We start from the raw sequence: 24,585 nt of genomic DNA, 5'->3' as shown, positions 1-24,585 counted from the left end.
GTACTAGCCTTGCTTTTCCATTTGCAAAGCTCCACGCGTGCTGCCTTGAAGCTCCCTGAAATGCTCTGCTGTTGACTGGCCTCTGGCCGCTGTAGGCATGGGTCTGGGAAGAAAATGAGCTTTCTCTGGCTACACAGGGTGCTTCCATGGCCGGAGTGGGGCTCATCTTGCCATGCTCTGGAGCTAAAGGGAATCTCAACGTGAGTCCTTGCCTCGAGGTAAGGCCCTGAGTAGCCATGCAGAACGGGAGGCATGCAGCTCTCTCCATGAGCTCTTAGTCGCTGTTCTGCTTTATTTGAAAGAAGGTAGCCTTGGAGAACTCCTAGGCCCCTCGGGTGAGCATCCTTTTCGTTCCAAGATCACTGAGTACCTCCACACCCCTGTGGGCCTACTGAGCAACATCGAGGCCCATAGGTCCCTCGGAGGCCCTCCGTGTCTGCCGAGGGATGGGCAACACACTGCACGTTACTTCAGGAGAGCTACATTTCTAGAGCACTCGAACAGCATCAGAACCACATTTCTAGGCAGTCCAACATGCCCTGGTAGTCTTCGACATTGCCCCCGTTAGAGCTGCCATGAGAAAACACTCTGCTTCGAATTCTTAGAGGACCTCCTACCTGAAGTCTCTCTACTCAAGGAGAAAGTCAGCATCCTACCATGCGGTGTCGCTCACGGGACACTCAACGTGAAGACTTGCCTCGAGGTAAGGCCCTGAATTGCTCTGCAGAAGCGGAGGCGTGCAGCAGTTTCCATGAGGCCGCAGGCGCTCCTCTGCAGCCTTTGAACGCCAGTACGCTTTTCGGGACACCTAGGTGCCTCGCCTGGAAACCCTATGCCCTGCAAGAACACGGAGTACCCCCAGGCTCCCCGGGCCCTACTAAACAACATCCAGGCCGGTAGGCCTTCGGACTCACACTGTGTATGCCGAGTGAGGGGCAAAACAGTACACTCTTTCCTGGGACAGCTTGATTCCCCCAGCACTACCACAGGTTCACGAGCACGGTTCTAGCAGGTTCCAACATGCCGTGGAAGTCGCACTCATTCCCTACTCTGAGCTGCACTGAAAAAAACACTAGGCTTCGCCTTCCAACCAGGACCTCCTACCTGAAGTCACGCTGCCTCCAGGAGAAAGTCGGCTTGCGTTCCTATTGCCACTAAAGCACAGTTTTTCCTGTAGCACTGCAGGCTTCTGAAGAGGCACGGGCCCAGAGGCCTAGCTAGGGCGCGCCTTGGTTGAGGCCGTTCACTACATGCAGAACACCCTGCCTCGAGAAGCTGATTCGGGGAAGGACGAAGTGTGTGCTCTGTGTCTCTTTTGACTGCTCAGAAACCACAGGGAGGTATGCTGCGTGTGCCCATGGAAATGGGGGCGCGACGGTACTAGCCTTGCTTTTTCATTTGCAAAGCCCCGTTCACGCTCCCTTGAAGCGCCCTGAAATGCTCTGCTGTTGTCAGGCCTCTGGCCGCTGTAGGCATGGGTCTGGGAAGGAAATGAGCTTTCTCTGGCTACACAGGGTGCTTCCATGGCCGGGGTGGGGCTCATCTTGCCATGCTCTGGAGCTAAAGGGAATCTCAACGTGAGTCCTTGCCTCGAGGTAAGGCCCTGAGTAGCCATGCAGGAAGGGAGGCATGCAGCTCTCTCCGTGAGCTCTTAGTCGCTGTTCTGCTTTATTTGAAAGAAGGTAGCATTTGAGAACTCCTAGGCCCCTCGGGTGAGCATCATTTTCGTTCCAAGATCACTGAGTACCTCCACACCGCTGTGGGCCTACTGAGCAACATCGAGGCCCATAGGTCCCTCGGAGGCCCTCCGTGTCTGCCGAGGGATGGGCAACACACTGCACTCTTTCTTGGGACTTCTTGATTTACCCAGCACTCGCACAGGATCACGAGCCCCGTTCTAGCAAGGTCCAACATGCCGTGGAAGTCACACTCTTTCCCTAGTCTGAGCTGCACTGAGAGAAACCCTCGGCTTCGCCTTCCATCCTGGACCTCGTACCTGAAGTCACCCTGCCTCCCGGAGAAAGGCGGAGTGCTTGCCTATTGCAACTGAAGCACAGTTTTTCCTGTAGCACTGCAGGCTTCTGAAGAGGCACGGGCCCAGAGGCCTAGCTAGGGCGTGCCTTGGCTGAGGCCGTTCACTAGATGCAGAACACCCTGCCTCGAGAAGTTGATTCAGGGAAGGAACCAGTGTGTGCTCTGTGTCTCTTTTGACTTGTCAGAAACCACAGGGAGGTATGCTGCGTGTGCCCATGGAAATGGGGGCGCGATGGTACTAGCCTTGCTTTTCCATTTGCAAAGCTCCACGCGTGCTGCCTTGAAGCGCCCTGAAATGCTCTGCTGTTGACTGGCCTCTGGCCGCTGTAGGCATGGGTCTGGGAAGAAAATGAGCTTTCTCTGGCTACACAGGGTGCTTCCATGGCCGGAGTGGGGCTCATCTTGCCATGCTCTGGAGCTAAAGGGAATCTCAACGTGAGTCCTTGCCTCGAGGTAAGGCCCTGAGTAGCCATGCAGAACGGGAGGCATGCAGCTCTCTCCATGAGCTCTTAGTCGCTGTTCTGCTTTATTTGAAAGAAGGTAGCCTTGGAGAACTCCTAGGCCCCTCGGGTGAGCATCCTTTTCGTTCCAAGATCACTGAGTACCTCCACACCCCTGTGGGCCTACTGAGCAACATCGAGGCCCATAGGTCCCTCGGAGGCCCTCCGTGTCTGCCGAGGGATGGGCAACACACTGCACGTTACTTCAGGAGAGCTACATTTCTAGAGCACTCGAACAGCATCAGAACCACATTTCTAGGCAGTCCAACATGCCCTGGAAGTCTTCGACATTGCCCCCGTTAGAGCTGCCATGAGAAAACACTCTGCTTCGAATTCTTAGAGGACCTCCTACCTGAAGTCTCTCTACTCAAGGAGAAAGTCAGCATCCTACCATGCGGTGTCGCTCACGGGACACTCAACGTGAAGACTTGCCTCGAGGTAAGGCCCTGAATTGCTCTGCAGAAGCGGAGGCGTGCAGCAGTTTCCATGAGGCCGCAGGCGCTCCTCTGCAGCCTTTGAACGCCAGTACGCTTTTCGGGACACCTAGGTGCCTCGCCTGGAAACCCTATGCCCTGCAAGAACACGGAGTACCCCCAGGCTCCCCTGGCCCTACTAAACAACATCCAGGCCGGTAGGCCTTCGGACTCACACTGTGTATGCCGAGTGAGGGGCAAAACAGTACACTCTTTCTTGGGACAGCTTGATTCCCCCAGCACTACCACAGGTTCACGAGCACGGTTCTAGCAGGTTCCAACATGCCGTGGAAGTCGCACTCATTCCCTACTCTGAGCTGCACTGAAAAAAACACTAGGCTTCGCCTTCCAACCAGGACCTCCTACCTGAAGTCACGCTGCCTCCAGGAGAAAGTCGGCTTGCGTTCCTATTGCCACTAAAGCACAGTTTTTCCTGTAGCACTGCAGGCTTCTGAAGAGGCACGGGCCCAGAGGCCTAGCTAGGGCGTGCCTTGGCTGAGGCCGTTCACTAGATGCAGAACACCCTGCCTCGAGAAGTTGATTCAGGGAAGGAACCAGTGTGTGCTCTGTGTCTCTTTTGACTTGTCAGAAACCACAGGGAGGTATGCTGCGTGTGCCCATGGAAATGGGGGCGCGACGGTACTAGCCTTGCTTTTCCATTTGCAAAGCTCCACGCGTGCTGCCTTGAAGCTCCCTGAAATGCTCTGCTGTTGACTGGCCTCTGGCCGCTGTAGGCATGGGTCTGGGAAGGAAATGAGCTTTCTCTGGCTACACAGGGTGCTTCCATGGCCGGGGTGGGGCTCATCTTGCCATGCTCTGGAGCTAAAGGGAATCTCAACGTGAGTCCTTGCCTCGAGGTAAGGCCCTGAGTAGCCATGCAGGAAGGGAGGCATGCAGCTCTCTCCGTGAGCTCGTAGTCGCTGTTCTGCTTTATTTGAAAGAAGGTAGCATTTGAGAACTCCTAGGCCCCTCGGGTGAGCATCATTTTCGTTCCAAGATCACTGAGTACCTCCACACCGCTGTGGGCCTACTGAGCATCATCGAGGCCCATAGGTCCCTCGGAGGCCCTCCGTGTCTGCCGAGGGATGGGCAACACACTGCACTCTTTCTTGGGACATCTTGATTTACCCAGCACTCGCACAGGATCACGAGCCCCGTTCTAGCAAGGTCCAACATGCCGTGGAAGTCACACTCTTTCCCTAGTCTGAGCTGCACTGAGAGAAACCCTCGGCTTCGCCTTCCATCCTGGACCTCGTACCTGAAGTCACCCTGCCTCCCGGAGAAAGGCGGAGTGCTTGCCTATTGCAACTGAAGCACAGTTTTTCCTGTAGCACTGCAGGCTTCTGAAGAGGCACGGGCCCAGAGGCCTAGCTAGGGCGTGCCTTGGCTGAGGCCGTTCACTAGATGCAGAACACCCTGCCTCGAGAAGTTGATTCAGGGAAGGAACCAGTGTGTGCTCTGTGTCTCTTTTGACTGCTCAGAAACCACAGGGAGGTATGCTGCGTGTGCCCATGGAAATGGGGGCGCGATGGTACTAGCCTTGCTTTTCCATTTGCAAAGCTCCACGCGTGCTGCCTTGAAGCTCCCTGAAATGCTCTGCTGTTGACTGGCCTCTGGCCGCTGTAGGCATGGGTCTGGGAAGAAAATGAGCTTTCTCTGGCTACACAGGGTGCTTCCATGGCCGGGGTGGGGCTCATCTTGCCATGCTCTGGAGCTAAAGGGAATCTCAACGTGAGTCCTTGCCTCGAGGTAAGGCCCTGAGTAGCCATGCAGGAAGGGAGGCATGCAGCTCTCTCCGTGAGCTCGTAGTCGCTGTTCTGCTTTATTTGAAAGAAGGTAGCATTTGAGAACTCCTAGGCCCCTCGGGTGAGCATCATTTTCGTTCCAAGATCACTGAGTACCTCCACACCGCTGTGGGCCTACTGAGCAACATCGAGGCCCATAGGTCCCTCGGAGGCCCTCCGTGTCTGCCGAGGGATGGGCAACACACTGCACTCTTTCTTGGGACTTCTTGATTTACCCAGCACTCGCACAGGATCACGAGCCCCGTTCTAGCAAGGTCCAACATGCCGTGGAAGTCACACTCTTTCCCTAGTCTGAGCTGCACTGAGAGAAACCCTCGGCTTCGCCTTCCATCCTGGACCTCGTACCTGAAGTCACCCTGCCTCCCGGAGAAAGGCGGAGTGCTTGCCTATTGCAACTGAAGCACAGTTTTTCCTGTAGCACTGCAGGCTTCTGAAGAGGCACGGGCCCAGAGGCCTAGCTAGGGCGTGCCTTGGCTGAGGCCGTTCACTAGATGCAGAACACCCTGCCTCGAGAAGTTGATTCAGGGAAGGAACCAGTGTGTGCTCTGTGTCTCTTTTGACTGCTCAGAAACCACAGGGAGGTATGCTGCGTGTGCCCATGGAAATGGGGGCGCGATGGTACTAGCCTTGCTTTTCCATTTGCAAAGCTCCACGCGTGCTGCCTTGAAGCTCCCTGAAATGCTCTGCTGTTGACTGGCCTCTGGCCGCTGTAGGCATGGGTCTGGGAAGAAAATGAGCTTTCTCTGGCTACACAGGGTGCTTCCATGGCCGGAGTGGGGCTCATCTTGCCATGCTCTGGAGCTAAAGGGAATCTCAACGTGAGTCCTTGCCTCGAGGTAAGGCCCTGAGTAGCCATGCAGAACGGGAGGCATGCAGCTCTCTCCATGAGCTCTTAGTCGCTGTTCTGCTTTATTTGAAAGAAGGTAGCCTTGGAGAACTCCTAGGCCCCTCGGGTGAGCATCCTTTTCGTTCCAAGATCACTGAGTACCTCCACACCCCTGTGGGCCTACTGAGCAACATCGAGGCCCATAGGTCCCTCGGAGGCCCTCCGTGTCTGCCGAGGGATGGGCAACACACTGCACGTTACTTCAGGAGAGCTACATTTCTAGAGCACTCGAACAGCATCAGAACCACATTTCTAGGCAGTCCAACATGCCCTGGTAGTCTTCGACATTGCCCCCGTTAGAGCTGCCATGAGAAAACACTCTGCTTCGAATTCTTAGAGGACCTCCTACCTGAAGTCTCTCTACTCAAGGAGAAAGTCAGCATCCTACCATGCGGTGTCGCTCACGGGACACTCAACGTGAAGACTTGCCTCGAGGTAAGGCCCTGAATTGCTCTGCAGAAGCGGAGGCGTGCAGCAGTTTCCATGAGGCCGCAGGCGCTCCTCTGCAGCCTTTGAACGCCAGTACGCTTTTCGGGACACCTAGGTGCCTCGCCTGGAAACCCTATGCCCTGCAAGAACACGGAGTACCCCCAGGCTCCCCGGGCCCTACTAAACAACATCCAGGCCGGTAGGCCTTCGGACTCACACTGTGTATGCCGAGTGAGGGGCAAAACAGTACACTCTTTCCTGGGACAGCTTGATTCCCCCAGCACTACCACAGGTTCACGAGCACGGTTCTAGCAGGTTCCAACATGCCGTGGAAGTCGCACTCATTCCCTACTCTGAGCTGCACTGAAAAAAACACTAGGCTTCGCCTTCCAACCAGGACCTCCTACCTGAAGTCACGCTGCCTCCAGGAGAAAGTCGGCTTGCGTTCCTATTGCCACTAAAGCACAGTTTTTCCTGTAGCACTGCAGGCTTCTGAAGAGGCACGGGCCCAGAGGCCTAGCTAGGGCGCGCCTTGGTAGAGGCCGTTCACTACATGCAGAACACCCTGCCTCGAGAAGCTGATTCGGGGAAGGACGAAGTGTGTGCTCTGTGTCTCTTTTGACTGCTCAGAAACCACAGGGAGGTATGCTGCGTGTGCCCATGGAAATGGGGGCGCGACGGTACTAGCCTTGCTTTTTCATTTGCAAAGCCCCGTTCACGCTCCCTTGAAGCGCCCTGAAATGCTCTGCTGTTGTCAGGCCTCTGGCCGCTGTAGGCATGGGTCTGGGAAGGAAATGAGCTTTCTCTGGCTACACAGGGTGCTTCCATGGCCGGGGTGGGGCTCATCTTGCCATGCTCTGGAGCTAAAGGGAATCTCAACGTGAGTCCTTGCCTCGAGGTAAGGCCCTGAGTAGCCATGCAGGAAGGGAGGCATGCAGCTCTCTCCGTGAGCTCTTAGTCGCTGTTCTGCTTTATTTGAAAGAAGGTAGCATTTGAGAACTCCTAGGCCCCTCGGGTGAGCATCATTTTCGTTCCAAGATCACTGAGTACCTCCACACCGCTGTGGGCCTACTGAGCAACATCGAGGCCCATAGGTCCCTCGGAGGCCCTCCGTGTCTGCCGAGGGATGGGCAACACACTGCACTCTTTCTTGGGACTTCTTGATTTACCCAGCACTCGCACAGGATCACGAGCCCCGTTCTAGCAAGGTCCAACATGCCGTGGAAGTCACACTCTTTCCCTAGTCTGAGCTGCACTGAGAGAAACCCTCGGCTTCGCCTTCCATCCTGGACCTCGTACCTGAAGTCACCCTGCCTCCCGGAGAAAGGCGGAGTGCTTGCCTATTGCAACTGAAGCACAGTTTTTCCTGTAGCACTGCAGGCTTCTGAAGAGGCACGGGCCCAGAGGCCTAGCTAGGGCGTGCCTTGGCTGAGGCCGTTCACTAGATGCAGAACACCCTGCCTCGAGAAGTTGATTCAGGGAAGGGACCAGTGTGTGCTCTGTGTCTCTTTTGACTTGTCAGAAACCACAGGGAGGTATGCTGCGTGTGCCCATGGAAATGGGGGCGCGATGGTACTAGCCTTGCTTTTCCATTTGCAAAGCTCCACGCGTGCTGCCTTGAAGCTCCCTGAAATGCTCTGCTGTTGACTGGCCTCTGGCCGCTGTAGGCATGGGTCTGGGAAGAAAATGAGCTTTCTCTGGCTACACAGGGTGCTTCCATGGCCGGAGTGGGGCTCATCTTGCCATGCTCTGGAGCTAAAGGGAATCTCAACGTGAGTCCTTGCCTCGAGGTAAGGCCCTGAGTAGCCATGCAGAACGGGAGGCATGCAGCTCTCTCCATGAGCTCTTAGTCGCTGTTCTGCTTTATTTGAAAGAAGGTAGCCTTGGAGAACTCCTAGGCCCCTCGGGTGAGCATCCTTTTCGTTCCAAGATCACTGAGTACCTCCACACCCCTGTGGGCCTACTGAGCAACATCGAGGCCCATAGGTCCCTCGGAGGCCCTCCGTGTCTGCCGAGGGATGGGCAACACACTGCACGTTACTTCAGGAGAGCTACATTTCTAGAGCACTCGAACAGCATCAGAACCACATTTCTAGGCAGTCCAACATGCCCTGGTAGTCTTCGACATTGCCCCCGTTAGAGCTGCCATGAGAAAACACTCTGCTTCGAATTCTTAGAGGACCTCCTACCTGAAGTCTCTCTACTCAAGGAGAAAGTCAGCATCCTACCATGCGGTGTCGCTCACGGGACACTCAACGTGAAGACTTGCCTCGAGGTAAGGCCCTGAATTGCTCTGCAGAAGCGGAGGCGTGCAGCAGTTTCCATGAGGCCGCAGGCGCTCCTCTGCAGCCTTTGAACGCCAGTACGCTTTTCGGGACACCTAGGTGCCTCGCCTGGAAACCCTATGCCCTGCAAGAACACGGAGTACCCCCAGGCTCCCCGGGCCCTACTAAACAACATCCAGGCCGGTAGGCCTTCGGACTCACACTGTGTATGCCGAGTGAGGGGCAAAACAGTACACTCTTTCCTGGGACAGCTTGATTCCCCCAGCACTACCACAGGTTCACGAGCACGGTTCTAGCAGGTTCCAACATGCCGTGGAAGTCGCACTCATTCCCTACTCTGAGCTGCACTGAAAAAAACACTAGGCTTCGCCTTCCAACCAGGACCTCCTACCTGAAGTCACGCTGCCTCCAGGAGAAAGTCGGCTTGCGTTCCTATTGCCACTAAAGCACAGTTTTTCCTGTAGCACTGCAGGCTTCTGAAGAGGCACGGGCCCAGAGGCCTAGCTAGGGCGCGCCTTGGTTGAGGCCGTTCACTACATGCAGAACACCCTGCCTCGAGAAGCTGATTCGGGGAAGGACGAAGTGTGTGCTCTGTGTCTCTTTTGACTGCTCAGAAACCACAGGGAGGTATGCTGCGTGTGCCCATGGAAATGGGGGCGCGACGGTACTAGCCTTGCTTTTTCATTTGCAAAGCCCCGTTCACGCTCCCTTGAAGCGCCCTGAAATGCTCTGCTGTTGTCAGGCCTCTGGCCGCTGTAGGCATGGGTCTGGGAAGGAAATGAGCTTTCTCTGGCTACACAGGGTGCTTCCATGGCCGGGGTGGGGCTCATCTTGCCATGCTCTGGAGCTAAAGGGAATCTCAACGTGAGTCCTTGCCTCGAGGTAAGGCCCTGAGTAGCCATGCAGGAAGGGAGGCATGCAGCTCTCTCCGTGAGCTCGTAGTCGCTGTTCTGCTTTATTTGAAAGAAGGTAGCATTTGAGAACTCCTAGGCCCCTCGGGTGAGCATCATTTTCGTTCCAAGATCACTGAGTACCTCCACACCGCTGTGGGCCTACTGAGCAACATCGAGGCCCATAGGTCCCTCGGAGGCCCTCCGTGTCTGCCGAGGGATGGGCAACACACTGCACGTTACTTCAGGAGAGCTACATTTCTAGAGCACTCGAACAGCATCAGAACCACATTTCTAGGCAGTCCAACATGCCCTGGTAGTCTTCGACATTGCCCCCGTTAGAGCTGCCATGAGAAAACACTCTGCTTCGAATTCTTAGAGGACCTCCTACCTGAAGTCTCTCTACTCAAGGAGAAAGTCAGCATCCTACCATGCGGTGTCGCTCACGGGACACTCAACGTGAAGACTTGCCTCGAGGTAAGGCCCTGAATTGCTCTGCAGAAGCGGAGGCGTGCAGCAGTTTCCATGAGGCCGCAGGCGCTCCTCTGCAGCCTTTGAACGCCAGTACGCTTTTCGGGACACCTAGGTGCCTCGCCTGGAAACCCTATGCCCTGCAAGAACACGGAGTACCCCCAGGCTCCCCGGGCCCTACTAAACAACATCCAGGCCGGTAGGCCTTCGGACTCACACTGTGTATGCCGAGTGAGGGGCAAAACAGTACACTCTTTCCTGGGACAGCTTGATTCCCCCAGCACTACCACAGGTTCACGAGCACGGTTCTAGCAGGTTCCAACATGCCGTGGAAGTCGCACTCATTCCCTACTCTGAGCTGCACTGAAAAAAACACTAGGCTTCGCCTTCCAACCAGGACCTCCTACCTGAAGTCACGCTGCCTCCAGGAGAAAGTCGGCTTGCGTTCCTATTGCCACTAAAGCACAGTTTTTCCTGTAGCACTGCAGGCTTCTGAAGAGGCACGGGCCCAGAGGCCTAGCTAGGGCGCGCCTTGGTTGAGGCCGTTCACTACATGCAGAACACCCTGCCTCGAGAAGCTGATTCGGGGAAGGACGAAGTGTGTGCTCTGTGTCTCTTTTGACTGCTCAGAAACCACAGGGAGGTATGCTGCGTGTGCCCATGGAAATGGGGGCGCGACGGTACTAGCCTTGCTTTTTCATTTGCAAAGCCCCGTTCACGCTCCCTTGAAGCGCCCTGAAATGCTCTGCTGTTGTCAGGCCTCTGGCCGCTGTAGACATGGGTCTGGGAAGGAAATGAGCTTTCTCTGGCTACACAGGGTGCTTCCATGGCCGGGGTGGGGCTCATCTTGCCATGCTCTGGAGCTAAAGGGAATCTCAACGTGAGTCCTTGCCTCGAGGTAAGGCCCTGAGTAGCCATGCAGGAAGGGAGGCATGCAGCTCTCTCCGTGAGCTCGTAGTCGCTGTTCTGCTTTATTTGAAAGAAGGTAGCATTTGAGAACTCCTAGGCCCCTCGGGTGAGCATCATTTTCGTTCCAAGATCACTGAGTACCTCCACACCGCTGTGGGCCTACTGAGCAACATCGAGGCCCATAGGTCCCTCGGAGGCCCTCCGTGTCTGCCGAGGGATGGGCAACACACTGCACTCTTTCTTGGGACTTCTTGATTTACCCAGCACTCGCACAGGATCACGAGCCCCGTTCTAGCAAGGTCCAACATGCCGTGGAAGTCACACTCTTTCCCTAGTCTGAGCTGCACTGAGAGAAACCCTCGGCTTCGCCTTCCATCCTGGACCTCGTACCTGAAGTCACCCTGCCTCCCGGAGAAAGGCGGAGTGCTTGCCTATTGCAACTGAAGCACAGTTTTTCCTGTAGCACTGCAGGCTTCTGAAGAGGCACGGGCCCAGAGGCCTAGCTAGGGCGTGCCTTGGCTGAGGCCGTTCACTAGATGCAGAACACCCTGCCTCGAGAAGTTGATTCAGGGAAGGAACCAGTGTGTGCTCTGTGTCTCTTTTGACTTGTCAGAAACCACAGGGAGGTATGCTGCGTGTGCCCATGGAAATGGGGGCGCGATGGTACTAGCCTTGCTTTTCCATTTGCAAAGCTCCACGCGTGCTGCCTTGAAGCTCCCTGAAATGCTCTGCTGTTGACTGGCCTCTGGCCGCTGTAGGCATGGGTCTGGGAAGAAAATGAGCTTTCTCTGGCTACACAGGGTGCTTCCATGGCCGGAGTGGGGCTCATCTTGCCATGCTCTGGAGCTAAAGGGAATCTCAACGTGAGTCCTTGCCTCGAGGTAAGGCCCTGAGTAGCCATGCAGAACGGGAGGCATGCAGCTCTCTCCATGAGCTCTTAGTCGCTGTTCTGCTTTATTTGAAAGAAGGTAGCCTTGGAGAACTCCTAGGCCCCTCGGGTGAGCATCCTTTTCGTTCCAAGATCACTGAGTACCTCCACACCCCTGTGGGCCTACTGAGCAACATCGAGGCCCATAGGTCCCTCGGAGGCCCTCCGTGTCTGCCGAGGGATGGGCAACACACTGCACGTTACTTCAGGAGAGCTACATTTCTAGAGCACTCGAACAGCATCAGAACCACATTTCTAGGCAGTCCAACATGCCCTGGTAGTCTTCGACATTGCCCCCGTTAGAGCTGCCATGAGAAAACACTCTGCTTCGAATTCTTAGAGGACCTCCTACCTGAAGTCTCTCTACTCAAGGAGAAAGTCAGCATCCTACCATGCGGTGTCGCTCACGGGACACTCAACGTGAAGACTTGCCTCGAGGTAAGGCCCTGAATTGCTCTGCAGAAGCGGAGGCGTGCAGCAGTTTCCATGAGGCCGCAGGCGCTCCTCTGCAGCCTTTGAACGCCAGTACGCTTTTCGGGACACCTAGGTGCCTCGCCTGGAAACCCTATGCCCTGCAAGAACACGGAGTACCCCCAGGCTCCCCGGGCCCTACTAAACAACATCCAGGCCGGTAGGCCTTCGGACTCACACTGTGTATGCCGAGTGAGGGGCAAAACAGTACACTCTTTCCTGGGACAGCTTGATTCCCCCAGCACTACCACAGGTTCACGAGCACGGTTCTAGCAGGTTCCAACATGCCGTGGAAGTCGCACTCATTCCCTACTCTGAGCTGCACTGAAAAAAACACTAGGCTTCGCCTTCCAACCAGGACCTCCTACCTGAAGTCACGCTGCCTCCAGGAGAAAGTCGGCTTGCGTTCCTATTGCCACTAAAGCACAGTTTTTCCTGTAGCACTGCAGGCTTCTGAAGAGGCACGGGCCCAGAGGCCTAGCTAGGGCGCGCCTTGGTTGAGGCCGTTCACTACATGCAGAACACCCTGCCTCGAGAAGCTGATTCGGGGAAGGACGAAGTGTGTGCTCTGTGTCTCTTTTGACTGCTCAGAAACCACAGGGAGGTATGCTGCGTGTGCCCATGGAAATGGGGGCGCGACGGTACTAGCCTTGCTTTTTCATTTGCAAAGCCCCGTTCACGCTCCCTTGAAGCGCCCTGAAATGCTCTGCTGTTGTCAGGCCTCTGGCCGCTGTAGGCATGGGTCTGGGAAGGAAATGAGCTTTCTCTGGCTACACAGGGTGCTTCCATGGCCGGGGTGGGGCTCATCTTGCCATGCTCTGGAGCTAAAGGGAATCTCAACGTGAGTCCTTGCCTCGAGGTAAGGCCCTGAGTAGCCATGCAGGAAGGGAGGCATGCAGCTCTCTCCGTGAGCTCGTAGTCGCTGTTCTGCTTTATTTGAAAGAAGGTAGCATTTGAGAACTCCTAGGCCCCTCGGGTGAGCATCATTTTCGTTCCAAGATCACTGAGTACCTCCACACCGCTGTGGGCCTACTGAGCAACATCGAGGCCCATAGGTCCCTCGGAGGCCCTCCGTGTCTGCCGAGGGATGGGCAACACACTGCACTCTTTCTTGGGACTTCTTGATTTACCCAGCACTCGCACAGGATCACGAGCCCCGTTCTAGCAAGGTCCAACATGCCGTGGAAGTCACACTCTTTCCCTAGTCTGAGCTGCACTGAGAGAAACCCTCGGCTTCGCCTTCCATCCTGGACCTCGTACCTGAAGTCACCCTGCCTCCCGGAGAAAGGCGGAGTGCTTGCCTATTGCAACTGAAGCACAGTTTTTCCTGTAGCACTGCAGGCTTCTGAAGAGGCACGGGCCCAGAGGCCTAGCTAGGGCGTGCCTTGGCTGAGGCCGTTCACTAGATGCAGAACACCCTGCCTCGAGAAGTTGATTCAGGGAAGGAACCAGTGTGTGCTCTGTGTCTCTTTTGACTTGTCAGAAACCACAGGGAGGTATGCTGCGTGTGCCCATGGAAATGGGGGCGCGATGGTACTAGCCTTGCTTTTCCATTTGCAAAGCTCCACGCGTGCTGCCTTGAAGCTCCCTGAAATGCTCTGCTGTTGACTGGCCTCTGGCCGCTGTAGGCATGGGTCTGGGAAGAAAATGAGCTTTCTCTGGCTACACAGGGTGCTTCCATGGCCGGAGTGGGGCTCATCTTGCCATGCTCTGGAGCTAAAGGGAATCTCAACGTGAGTCCTTGCCTCGAGGTAAGGCCCTGAGTAGCCATGCAGAACGGGAGGCATGCAGCTCTCTCCATGAGCTCTTAGTCGCTGTTCTGCTTTATTTGAAAGAAGGTAGCCTTGGAGAACTCCTAGGCCCCTCGGGTGAGCATCCTTTTCGTTCCAAGATCACTGAGTACCTCCACACCCCTGTGGGCCTACTGAGCAACATCGAGGCCCATAGGTCCCTCGGAGGCCCTCCGTGTCTGCCGAGGGATGGGCAACACACTGCACGTTACTTCAGGAGAGCTACATTTCTAGAGCACTCGAACAGCATCAGAACCACATTTCTAGGCAGTCCAACATGCCCTGGTAGTCTTCGACATTGCCCCCGTTAGAGCTGCCATGAGAAAACACTCTGCTTCGAATTCTTAGAGGACCTCCTACCTGAAGTCTCTCTACTCAAGGAGAAAGTCAGCATCCTACCATGCGGTGTCGCTCACGGGACACTCAACGTGAAGACTTGCCTCGAGGTAAGGCCCTGAATTGCTCTGCAGAAGCGGAGGCGTGCAGCAGTTTCCATGAGGCCGCAGGCGCTCCTCTGCAGCCTTTGAACGCCAGTACGCTTTTCGGGACACCTAGGTGCCTCGCCTGGAAACCCTATGCCCTGCAAGAACACGGAGTACCCCCAGGCTCCCCGGGCCCTACTAAACAACATCCAGGCCGGTAGGCCTTCGGACTCACACTGTGTATGCCGAGTGAGGGGCAAAACAGTACACTCTTTCCTGGGACAGCTTGATTCCCCCAGCACTACCACAGGTTCACGAGCACGGTTCTAGCAGGTTCCAACATGCCGTGGAAGTCGCACTCATTCGCTACTCTGAGCTGCACTGAAAAAAACACTAGGCTTCGCCTTCCAACCAGGACCTCCTACCTGAAGTCACGCTGCCTCCAGGAGAAAGTCGGCTTGCGTTCCTATTGCCACTAAAGCACAGTTTTTCCTGTAGCACTGCAGGCTTCTGAAGAGGCACGGGCCCAGAGGCCTAGCTAGGGCGCGCCTTGGTAGAGGCCGTTCACTACATGCAGAACACCCTGCCTCGAGAAGCTGATTCGGGGAAGGACGAAGTGTGTGCTCTGTGTCTCTTTTGACTGCTCAGAAACCACAGGGAGGTATGCTGCGTGTGCCCATGGAAATGGGGGCGCGACGGTACTAGCCTTGCTTTTTCATTTGCAAAGCCCCGTTCACGCTCCCTTGAAGCGCCCTGAAATGCTCTGCTGTTGTCAGGCCTCTGGCCGCTGTAGGCATGGGTCTGGGAAGGAAATGAGCTTTCTCTGGCTACACAGGGTGCTTCCATGGCCGGGGTGGGGCTCATCTTGCCATGCTCTGGAGCTAAAGGGAATCTCAACGTGAGTCCTTGCCTCGAGGTAAGGCCCTGAGTAGCCATGCAGGAAGGGAGGCATGCAGCTCTCTCCGTGAGCTCTTAGTCGCTGTTCTGCTTTATTTGAAAGAAGGTAGCATTTGAGAACTCCTAGGCCCCTCGGGTGAGCATCATTTTCGTTCCAAGATCACTGAGTACCTCCACACCGCTGTGGGCCTACTGAGCAACATCGAGGCCCATAGGTCCCTCGGAGGCCCTCCGTGTCTGCCGAGGGATGGGCAACACACTGCACTCTTTCTTGGGACTTCTTGATTTACCCAGCACTCGCACAGGATCACGAGCCCCGTTCTAGCAAGGTCCAACATGCCGTGGAAGTCACACTCTTTCCCTAGTCTGAGCTGCACTGAGAGAAACCCTCGGCTTCGCCTTCCATCCTGGACCTCGTACCTGAAGTCACCCTGCCTCCCGGAGAAAGGCGGAGTGCTTGCCTATTGCAACTGAAGCACAGTTTTTCCTGTAGCACTGCAGGCTTCTGAAGAGGCACGGGCCCAGAGGCCTAGCTAGGGCGTGCCTTGGCTGAGGCCGTTCACTAGATGCAGAACACCCTGCCTCGAGAAGTTGATTCAGGGAAGGAACCAGTGTGTGCTCTGTGTCTCTTTTGACTTGTCAGAAACCACAGGGAGGTATGCTGCGTGTGCCCATGGAAATGGGGGCGCGATGGTACTAGCCTTGCTTTTCCATTTGCAAAGCTCCACGCGTGCTGCCTTGAAGCTCCCTGAAATGCTCTGCTGTTGACTGGCCTCTGGCCGCTGTAGGCATGGGTCTGGGAAGAAAATGAGCTTTCTCTGGCTACACAGGGTGCTTCCATGGCCGGAGTGGGGCTCATCTTGCCATGCTCTGGAGCTAAAGGGAATCTCAACGTGAGTCCTTGCCTCGAGGTAAGGCCCTGAGTAGCCATGCAGAACGGGAGGCATGCAGCTCTCTCCATGAGCTCTTAGTCGCTGTTCTGCTTTATTTGAAAGAAGGTAGCCTTGGAGAACTCCTAGGCCCCTCGGGTGAGCATCCTTTTCGTTCCAAGATCACTGAGTACCTCCACACCCCTGTGGGCCTACTGAGCAACATCGAGGCCCATAGGTCCCTCGGAGGCCCTCCGTGTCTGCCGAGGGATGGGCAACACACTGCACGTTACTTCAGGAGAGCTACATTTCTAGAGCACTCGAACAGCATCAGAACCACATTTCTAGGCAGTCCAACATGCCCTGGTAGTCTTCGACATTGCCCCCGTTAGAGCTGCCATGAGAAAACACTCTGCTTCGAATTCTTAGAGGACCTCCTACCTGAAGTCTCTCTACTCAAGGAGAAAGTCAGCATCCTACCATGCGGTGTCGCTCACGGGACACTCAACGTGAAGACTTGCCTCGAGGTAAGGCCCTGAATTGCTCTGCAGAAGCGGAGGCGTGCAGCAGTTTCCATGAGGCCGCAGGCGCTCCTCTGCAGCCTTTGAACGCCAGTACGCTTTTCGGGACACCTAGGTGCCTCGCCTGGAAACCCTATGCCCTGCAAGAACACGGAGTACCCCCAGGCTCCCCGGGCCCTACTAAACAACATCCAGGCCGGTAGGCCTTCGGACTCACACTGTGTATGCCGAGTGAGGGGCAAAACAGTACACTCTTTCCTGGGACAGCTTGATTCCCCCAGCACTACCACAGGTTCACGAGCACGGTTCTAGCAGGTTCCAACATGCCGTGGAAGTCGCACTCATTCCCTACTCTGAGCTGCACTGAAAAAAACACTAGGCTTCGCCTTCCAACCAGGACCTCCTACCTGAAGTCACGCTGCCTCCAGGAGAAAGTCGGCTTGCGTTCCTATTGCCACTAAAGCACAGTTTTTCCTGTAGCACTGCAGGCTTCTGAAGAGGCACGGGCCCAGAGGCCTAGCTAGGGCGCGCCTTGGTTGAGGCCGTTCACTACATGCAGAACACCCTGCCTCGAGAAGCTGATTCGGGGAAGGACGAAGTGTGTGCTCTGTGTCTCTTTTGACTGCTCAGAAACCACAGGGAGGTATGCTGCGTGTGCCCATGGAAATGGGGGCGCGACGGTACTAGCCTTGCTTTTTCATTTGCAAAGCCCCGTTCACGCTCCCTTGAAGCGCCCTGAAATGCTCTGCTGTTGTCAGGCCTCTGGCCGCTGTAGGCATGGGTCTGGGAAGGAAATGAGCTTTCTCTGGCTACACAGGGTGCTTCCATGGCCGGGGTGGGGCTCATCTTGCCATGCTCTGGAGCTAAAGGGAATCTCAACGTGAGTCCTTGCCTCGAGGTAAGGCCCTGAGTAGCCATGCAGGAAGGGAGGCATGCAGCTCTCTCCGTGAGCTCTTAGTCGCTGTTCTGCTTTATTTGAAAGAAGGTAGCATTTGAGAACTCCTAGGCCCCTCGGGTGAGCATCATTTTCGTTCCAAGATCACTGAGTACCTCCACACCGCTGTGGGCCTACTGAGCAACATCGAGGCCCATAGGTCCCTCGGAGGCCCTCCGTGTCTGCCGAGGGATGGGCAACACACTGCACTCTTTCTTGGGACTTCTTGATTTACCCAGCACTCGCACAGGATCACGAGCCCCGTTCTAGCAAGGTCCAACATGCCGTGGAAGTCACACTCTTTCCCTAGTCTGAGCTGCACTGAGAGAAACCCTCGGCTTCGCCTTCCATCCTGGACCTCGTACCTGAAGTCACCCTGCCTCCCGGAGAAAGGCGGAGTGCTTGCCTATTGCAACTGAAGCACAGTTTTTCCTGTAGCACTGCAGGCTTCTGAAGAGGCACGGGCCCAGAGGCCTAGCTAGGGCGTGCCTTGGCTGAGGCCGTTCACTAGATGCAGAACACCCTGCCTCGAGAAGTTGATTCAGGGAAGGAACCAGTGTGTGCTCTGTGTCTCTTTTGACTTGTCAGAAACCACAGGGAGGTATGCTGCGTGTGCCCATGGAAATGGGGGCGCGATGGTACTAGCCTTGCTTTTCCATTTGCAAAGCTCCACGCGTGCTGCCTTGAAGCTCCCTGAAATGCTCTGCTGTTGACTGGCCTCTGGCCGCTGTAGGCATGGGTCTGGGAAGAAAATGAGCTTTCTCTGGCTACACAGGGTGCTTCCATGGCCGGAGTGGGGCTCATCTTGCCATGCTCTGGAGCTAAAGGGAATCTCAACGTGAGTCCTTGCCTCGAGGTAAGGCCCTGAGTAGCCATGCAGAACGGGAGGCATGCAGCTCTCTCCATGAGCTCTTAGTCGCTGTTCTGCTTTATTTGAAAGAAGGTAGCCTTGGAGAACTCCTAGGCCCCTCGGGTGAGCATCCTTTTCGTTCCAAGATCACTGAGTACCTCCACACCCCTGTGGGCCTACTGAGCAACATCGAGGCCCATAGGTCCCTCGGAGGCCCTCCGTGTCTGCCGAGGGATGGGCAACACACTGCACGTTACTTCAGGAGAGCTACATTTCTAGAGCACTCGAACAGCATCAGAACCACATTTCTAGGCAGTCCAACATGCCCTGGAAGTCTTCGACATTGCCCTCGTTTGAGCTGCCATGAGAAAACACTCTGCTTCGAATTCTTAGAGGACCTCGTACCTGAAGTCTCTCTACTCAAGGAGAAAGTCAGCATCCTACCATGCGGTGTCGCTCACGGGACACTCAACGTGAAGACTTGCCTCGAGGTAAGGCCCTGAATTGCTCTGCAGAAGCGGAGGCGTGCAGCAGTTTCCATGAGGCCGCAGGCGCTCCTCTGCAGCCTTTGAACGCCAGTACGCTTTTCGGGACACCTAGGTGCCTCGCCTGGAAACCCTATGCCCTGCAAGAACACGGAGTACCCCCAGGCTCCCCGGGCCCTACTAAACAACATCCAGGCCGGTAGGCCTTCGGACTCACACTGTGTATGCCGAGTGAGGGGCAAAACAGTACACTCTTTCCTGGGACAGCTTGATTCCCCCAGCACTACCACAGGTTCACGAGCACGGTTCTAGCAGGTTCCAACATGCCGTGGAAGTCGCACTCATTCCCTACTCTGAGCTGCACTGAAAAAAACACTAGGCTTCGCCTTCCAACCAGGACCTCCTACCTGAAGTCACGCTGCCTCCAGGAGAAAGTCGGCTTGCGTTCCTATTGCCACTAAAGCACAGTTTTTCCTGTAGCACTGCAGGCTTCTGAAGAGGCACGGGCCCAGAGGCCTAGCTAGGGCGCGCCTTGGTTGAGGCCGTTCACTACATGCAGAACACCCTGCCTCGAGAAGCTGATTCGGGGAAGGACGAAGTGTGTGCTCTGTGTCTCTTTTGACTGCTCAGAAACCACAGGGAGGTATGCTGCGTGTGCCCATGGAAATGGGGGCGCGACGGTACTAGCCTTGCTTTTTCATTTGCAAAGCCCCGTTCACGCTCCCTTGAAGCGCCCTGAAATGCTCTGCTGTTGTCAGGCCTCTGGCCGCTGTAGGCATGGGTCTGGGAAGGAAATGAGCTTTCTCTGGCTACACAGGGTGCTTCCATGGCCGGGGTGGGGCTCATCTTGCCATGCTCTGGAGCTAAAGGGAATCTCAACGTGAGTCCTTGCCTCGAGGTAAGGCCCTGAGTAGCCATGCAGGAAGGGAGGCATGCAGCTCTCTCCGTGAGCTCGTAGTCGCTGTTCTGCTTTATTTGAAAGAAGGTAGCATTTGAGAACTCCTAGGCCCCTCGGGTGAGCATCATTTTCGTTCCAAGATCACTGAGTACCTCCACACCGCTGTGGGCCTACTGAGCAACATCGAGGCCCATAGGTCCCTCGGAGGCCCTCCGTGTCTGCCGAGGGATGGGCAACACACTGCACTCTTTCTTGGGACTTCTTGATTTACCCAGCACTCGCACAGGATCACGAGCCCCGTTCTAGCAAGGTCCAACATGCCGTGGAAGTCACACTCTTTCCCTAGTCTGAGCTGCACTGAGAGAAACCCTCGGCTTCGCCTTCCATCCTGGACCTCGTACCTGAAGTCACCCTGCCTCCCGGAGAAAGGCGGAGTGCTTGCCTATTGCAACTGAAGCACAGTTTTTCCTGTAGCACTGCAGGCTTCTGAAGAGGCACGGGCCCAGAGGCCTAGCTAGGGCGTGCCTTGGCTGAGGCCGTTCACTAGATGCAGAACACCCTGCCTCGAGAAGTTGATTCAGGGAAGGAACCAGTGTGTGCTCTGTGTCTCTTTTGACTTGTCAGAAACCACAGGGAGGTATGCTGCGTGTGCCCATGGAAATGGGGGCGCGATGGTACTAGCCTTGCTTTTCCATTTGCAAAGCTCCACGCGTGCTGCCTTGAAGCTCCCTGAAATGCTCTGCTGTTGACTGGCCTCTGGCCGCTGTAGGCATGGGTCTGGGAAGAAAATGAGCTTTCTCTGGCTACACAGGGTGCTTCCATGGCCGGAGTGGGGCTCATCTTGCCATGCTCTGGAGCTAAAGGGAATCTCAACGTGAGTCCTTGCCTCGAGGTAAGGCCCTGAGTAGCCATGCAGAACGGGAGGCATGCAGCTCTCTCCATGAGCTCTTAGTCGCTGTTCTGCTTTATTTGAAAGAAGGTAGCCTTGGAGAACTCCTAGGCCCCTCGGGTGAGCATCCTTTTCGTTCCAAGATCACTGAGTACCTCCACACCCCTGTGGGCCTACTGAGCAACATCGAGGCCCATAGGTCCCTCGGAGGCCCTCCGTGTCTGCCGAGGGATGGGCAACACACTGCACGTTACTTCAGGAGAGCTACATTTCTAGAGCACTCGAACAGCATCAGAACCACATTTCTAGGCAGTCCAACATGCCCTGGAAGTCTTCGACATTGCCCCCGTTAGAGCTGCCATGAGAAAACACTCTGCTTCGAATTCTTAGAGGACCTCCTACCTGAAGTCTCTCTACTCAAGGAGAAAGTCAGCATCCTACCATGCGGTGTCGCTCACGGGACACTCAACGTGAAGACTTGCCTCGAGGTAAGGCCCTGAATTGCTCTGCAGAAGCGGAGGCGTGCAGCAGTTTCCATGAGGCCGCAGGCGCTCCTCTGCAGCCTTTGAACGCCAGTACGCTTTTCGGGACACCTAGGTGCCTCGCCTGGAAACCCTATGCCCTGCAAGAACACGGAGTACCCCCAGGCTCCCCTGGCCCTACTAAACAACATCCAGGCCGGTAGGCCTTCGGACTCACACTGTGTATGCCGAGTGAGGGGCAAAACAGTACACTCTTTCTTGGGACAGCTTGATTCCCCCAGCACTACCACAGGTTCACGAGCACGGTTCTAGCAGGTTCCAACATGCCGTGGAAGTCGCACTCATTCCCTACTCTGAGCTGCACTGAAAAAAACACTAGGCTTCGCCTTCCAACCAGGACCTCCTACCTGAAGTCACGCTGCCTCCAGGAGAAAGTCGGCTTGCGTTCCTATTGCCACTAAAGCACAGTTTTTCCTGTAGCACTGCAGGCTTCTGAAGAGGCACGGGCCCAGAGGCCTAGCTAGGGCGCGCCTTGGTTGAGGCCGTTCACTACATGCAGAACACCCTGCCTCGAGAAGCTGATTCGGGGAAGGACGAAGTGTGTGCTCTGTGTCTCTTTTGACTGCTCAGAAACCACAGGGAGGTATGCTGCGTGTGCCCATGGAAATGGGGGCGCGACGGTACTAGCCTTGCTTTTTCATTTGCAAAGCCCCGTTCACGCTCCCTTGAAGCGCCCTGAAATGCTCTGCTGTTGTCAGGCCTCTGGCCGCTGTAGGCATGGGTCTGGGAAGGAAATGAGCTTTCTCTGGCTACACAGGGTGCTTCCATGGCCGGGGTGGGGCTCATCTTGCCATGCTCTGGAGCTAAAGGGAATCTCAACGTGAGTCCTTGCCTCGAGGTAAGGCCCTGAGTAGCCATGCAGGAAGGGAGGCATGCAGCTCTCTCCGTGAGCTCGTAGTCGCTGTTCTGCTTTATTTGAAAGAAGGTAGCATTTGAGAACTCCTAGGCCCCTCGGGTGAGCATCATTTTCGTTCCAAGATCACTGAGTACCTCCACACCGCTGTGGGCCTACTGAGCAACATCGAGGCCCATAGGTCCCTCGGAGGCCCTCCGTGTCTGCCGAGGGATGGGCAACACACTGCACTCTTTCTTGGGACTTCTTGATTTACCCAGCACTCGCACAGGATCACGAGCCCCGTTCTAGCAAGGTCCAACATGCCGTGGAAGTCACACTCTTTCCCTAGTCTGAGCTGCACTGAGAGAAACCCTCGGCTTCGCCTTCCATCCTGGACCTCGTACCTGAAGTCACCCTGCCTCCCGGAGAAAGGCGGAGTGCTTGCCTATTGCAACTGAAGCACAGTTTTTCCTGTAGCACTGCAGGCTTCTGAAGAGGCACGGGCCCAGAGGCCTAGCTAGGGCGTGCCTTGGCTGAGGCCGTTCACTAGATGCAGAACACCCTGCCTCGAGAAGTTGATTCAGGGAAGGAACCAGTGTGTGCTCTGTGTCTCTTTTGACTTGTCAGAAACCACAGGGAGGTATGCTGCGTGTGCCCATGGAAATGGGGGCGCGATGGTACTAGCCTTGCTTTTCCATTTGCAAAGCTCCACGCGTGCTGCCTTGAAGCTCCCTGAAATGCTCTGCTGTTGACTGGCCTCTGGCCGCTGTAGGCATGGGTCTGGGAAGAAAATGAGCTTTCTCTGGCTACACAGGGTGCTTCCATGGCCGGAGTGGGGCTCATCTTGCCATGCTCTGGAGCTAAAGGGAATCTCAACGTGAGTCCTTGCCTCGAGGTAAGGCCCTGAGTAGCCATGCAGAACGGGAGGCATGCAGCTCTCTCCATGAGCTCTTAGTCGCTGTTCTGCTTTATTTGAAAGAAGGTAGCCTTGGAGAACTCCTAGGCCCCTCGGGTGAGCATCCTTTTCGTTCCAAGATCACTGAGTACCTCCACACCCCTGTGGGCCTACTGAGCAACATCGAGGCCCATAGGTCCCTCGGAGGCCCTCCGTGTCTGCCGAGGGATGGGCAACACACTGCACGTTACTTCAGGAGAGCTACATTTCTAGAGCACTCGAACAGCATCAGAACCACATTTCTAGGCAGTCCAACATGCCCTGGAAGTCTTCGACATTGCCCCCGTTAGAGCTGCCATGAGAAAACACTCTGCTTCGAATTCTTAGAGGACCTCCTACCTGAAGTCTCTCTACTCAAGGAGAAAGTCAGCATCCTACCATGCGGTGTCGCTCACGGGACACTCAACGTGAAGACTTGCCTCGAGGTAAGGCCCTGAATTGCTCTGCAGAAGCGGAGGCGTGCAGCAGTTTCCATGAGGCCGCAGGCGCTCCTCTGCAGCCTTTGAACGCCAGTACGCTTTTCGGGACACCTAGGTGCCTCGCCTGGAAACCCTATGCCCTGCAAGAACACGGAGTACCCCCAGGCTCCCCTGGCCCTACTAAACAACATCCAGGCCGGTAGGCCTTCGGACTCACACTGTGTATGCCGAGTGAGGGGCAAAACAGTACACTCTTTCTTGGGACAGCTTGATTCCCCCAGCACTACCACAGGTTCAAGAGCACGGTTCTAGCAGGTTCCAACATGCCGTGGAAGTCGCACTCATTCCCTACTCTGAGCTGCACTGAAAAAAACACTAGGCTTCGCCTTCCAACCAGGACCTCCTACCTGAAGTCACGCTGCCTCCAGGAGAAAGTCGGCTTGCGTTCCTATTGCCACTAAAGCACAGTTTTTCCTGTAGCACTGCAGGCTTCTGAAGAGGCACGGGCCCAGAGGCCTAGCTAGGGCGTGCCTTGGCTGAGGCCGTTCACTAGATGCAGAACACCCTGCCTCGAGAAGTTGATTCAGGGAAGGAACCAGTGTGTGCTCTGTGTCTCTTTTGACTTGTCAGAAACCACAGGGAGGTATGCTGCGTGTGCCCATGGAAATGGGGGCGCGATGGTACTAGCCTTGCTTTTCCATTTGCAAAGCTCCACGCGTGCTGCCTTGAAGCTCCCTGAAATGCTCTGCTGTTGACTGGCCTCTGGCCGCTGTAGGCATGGGTCTGGGAAGAAAATGAGCTTTCTCTGGCTACACAGGGTGCTTCCATGGCCGGAGTGGGGCTCATCTTGCCATGCTCTGGAGCTAAAGGGAATCTCAACGTGAGTCCTTGCCTCGAGGTAAGGCCCTGAGTAGCCATGCAGAACGGGAGGCATGCAGCTCTCTCCATGAGCTCTTAGTCGCTGTTCTGCTTTATTTGAAAGAAGGTAGCCTTGGAGAACTCCTAGGCCCCTCGGGTGAGCATCCTTTTCGTTCCAAGATCACTGAGTACCTCCACACCCCTGTGGGCCTACTGAGCAACATCGAGGCCCATAGGTCCCTCGGAGGCCCTCCGTGTCTGCCGAGGGATGGGCAACACACTGCACGTTACTTCAGGAGAGCTACATTTCTAGAGCACTCGAACAGCATCAGAACCACAT

This window comes from Eubalaena glacialis, chromosome 12 (genome assembly GCF_028564815.1).
Source record: "Eubalaena glacialis isolate mEubGla1 chromosome 12, mEubGla1.1.hap2.+ XY, whole genome shotgun sequence".
NCBI classification, from domain to species: domain Eukaryota; kingdom Metazoa; phylum Chordata; class Mammalia; order Artiodactyla; family Balaenidae; genus Eubalaena; species Eubalaena glacialis.
Note: the sequence above shows the minus strand (reverse complement) of the source record.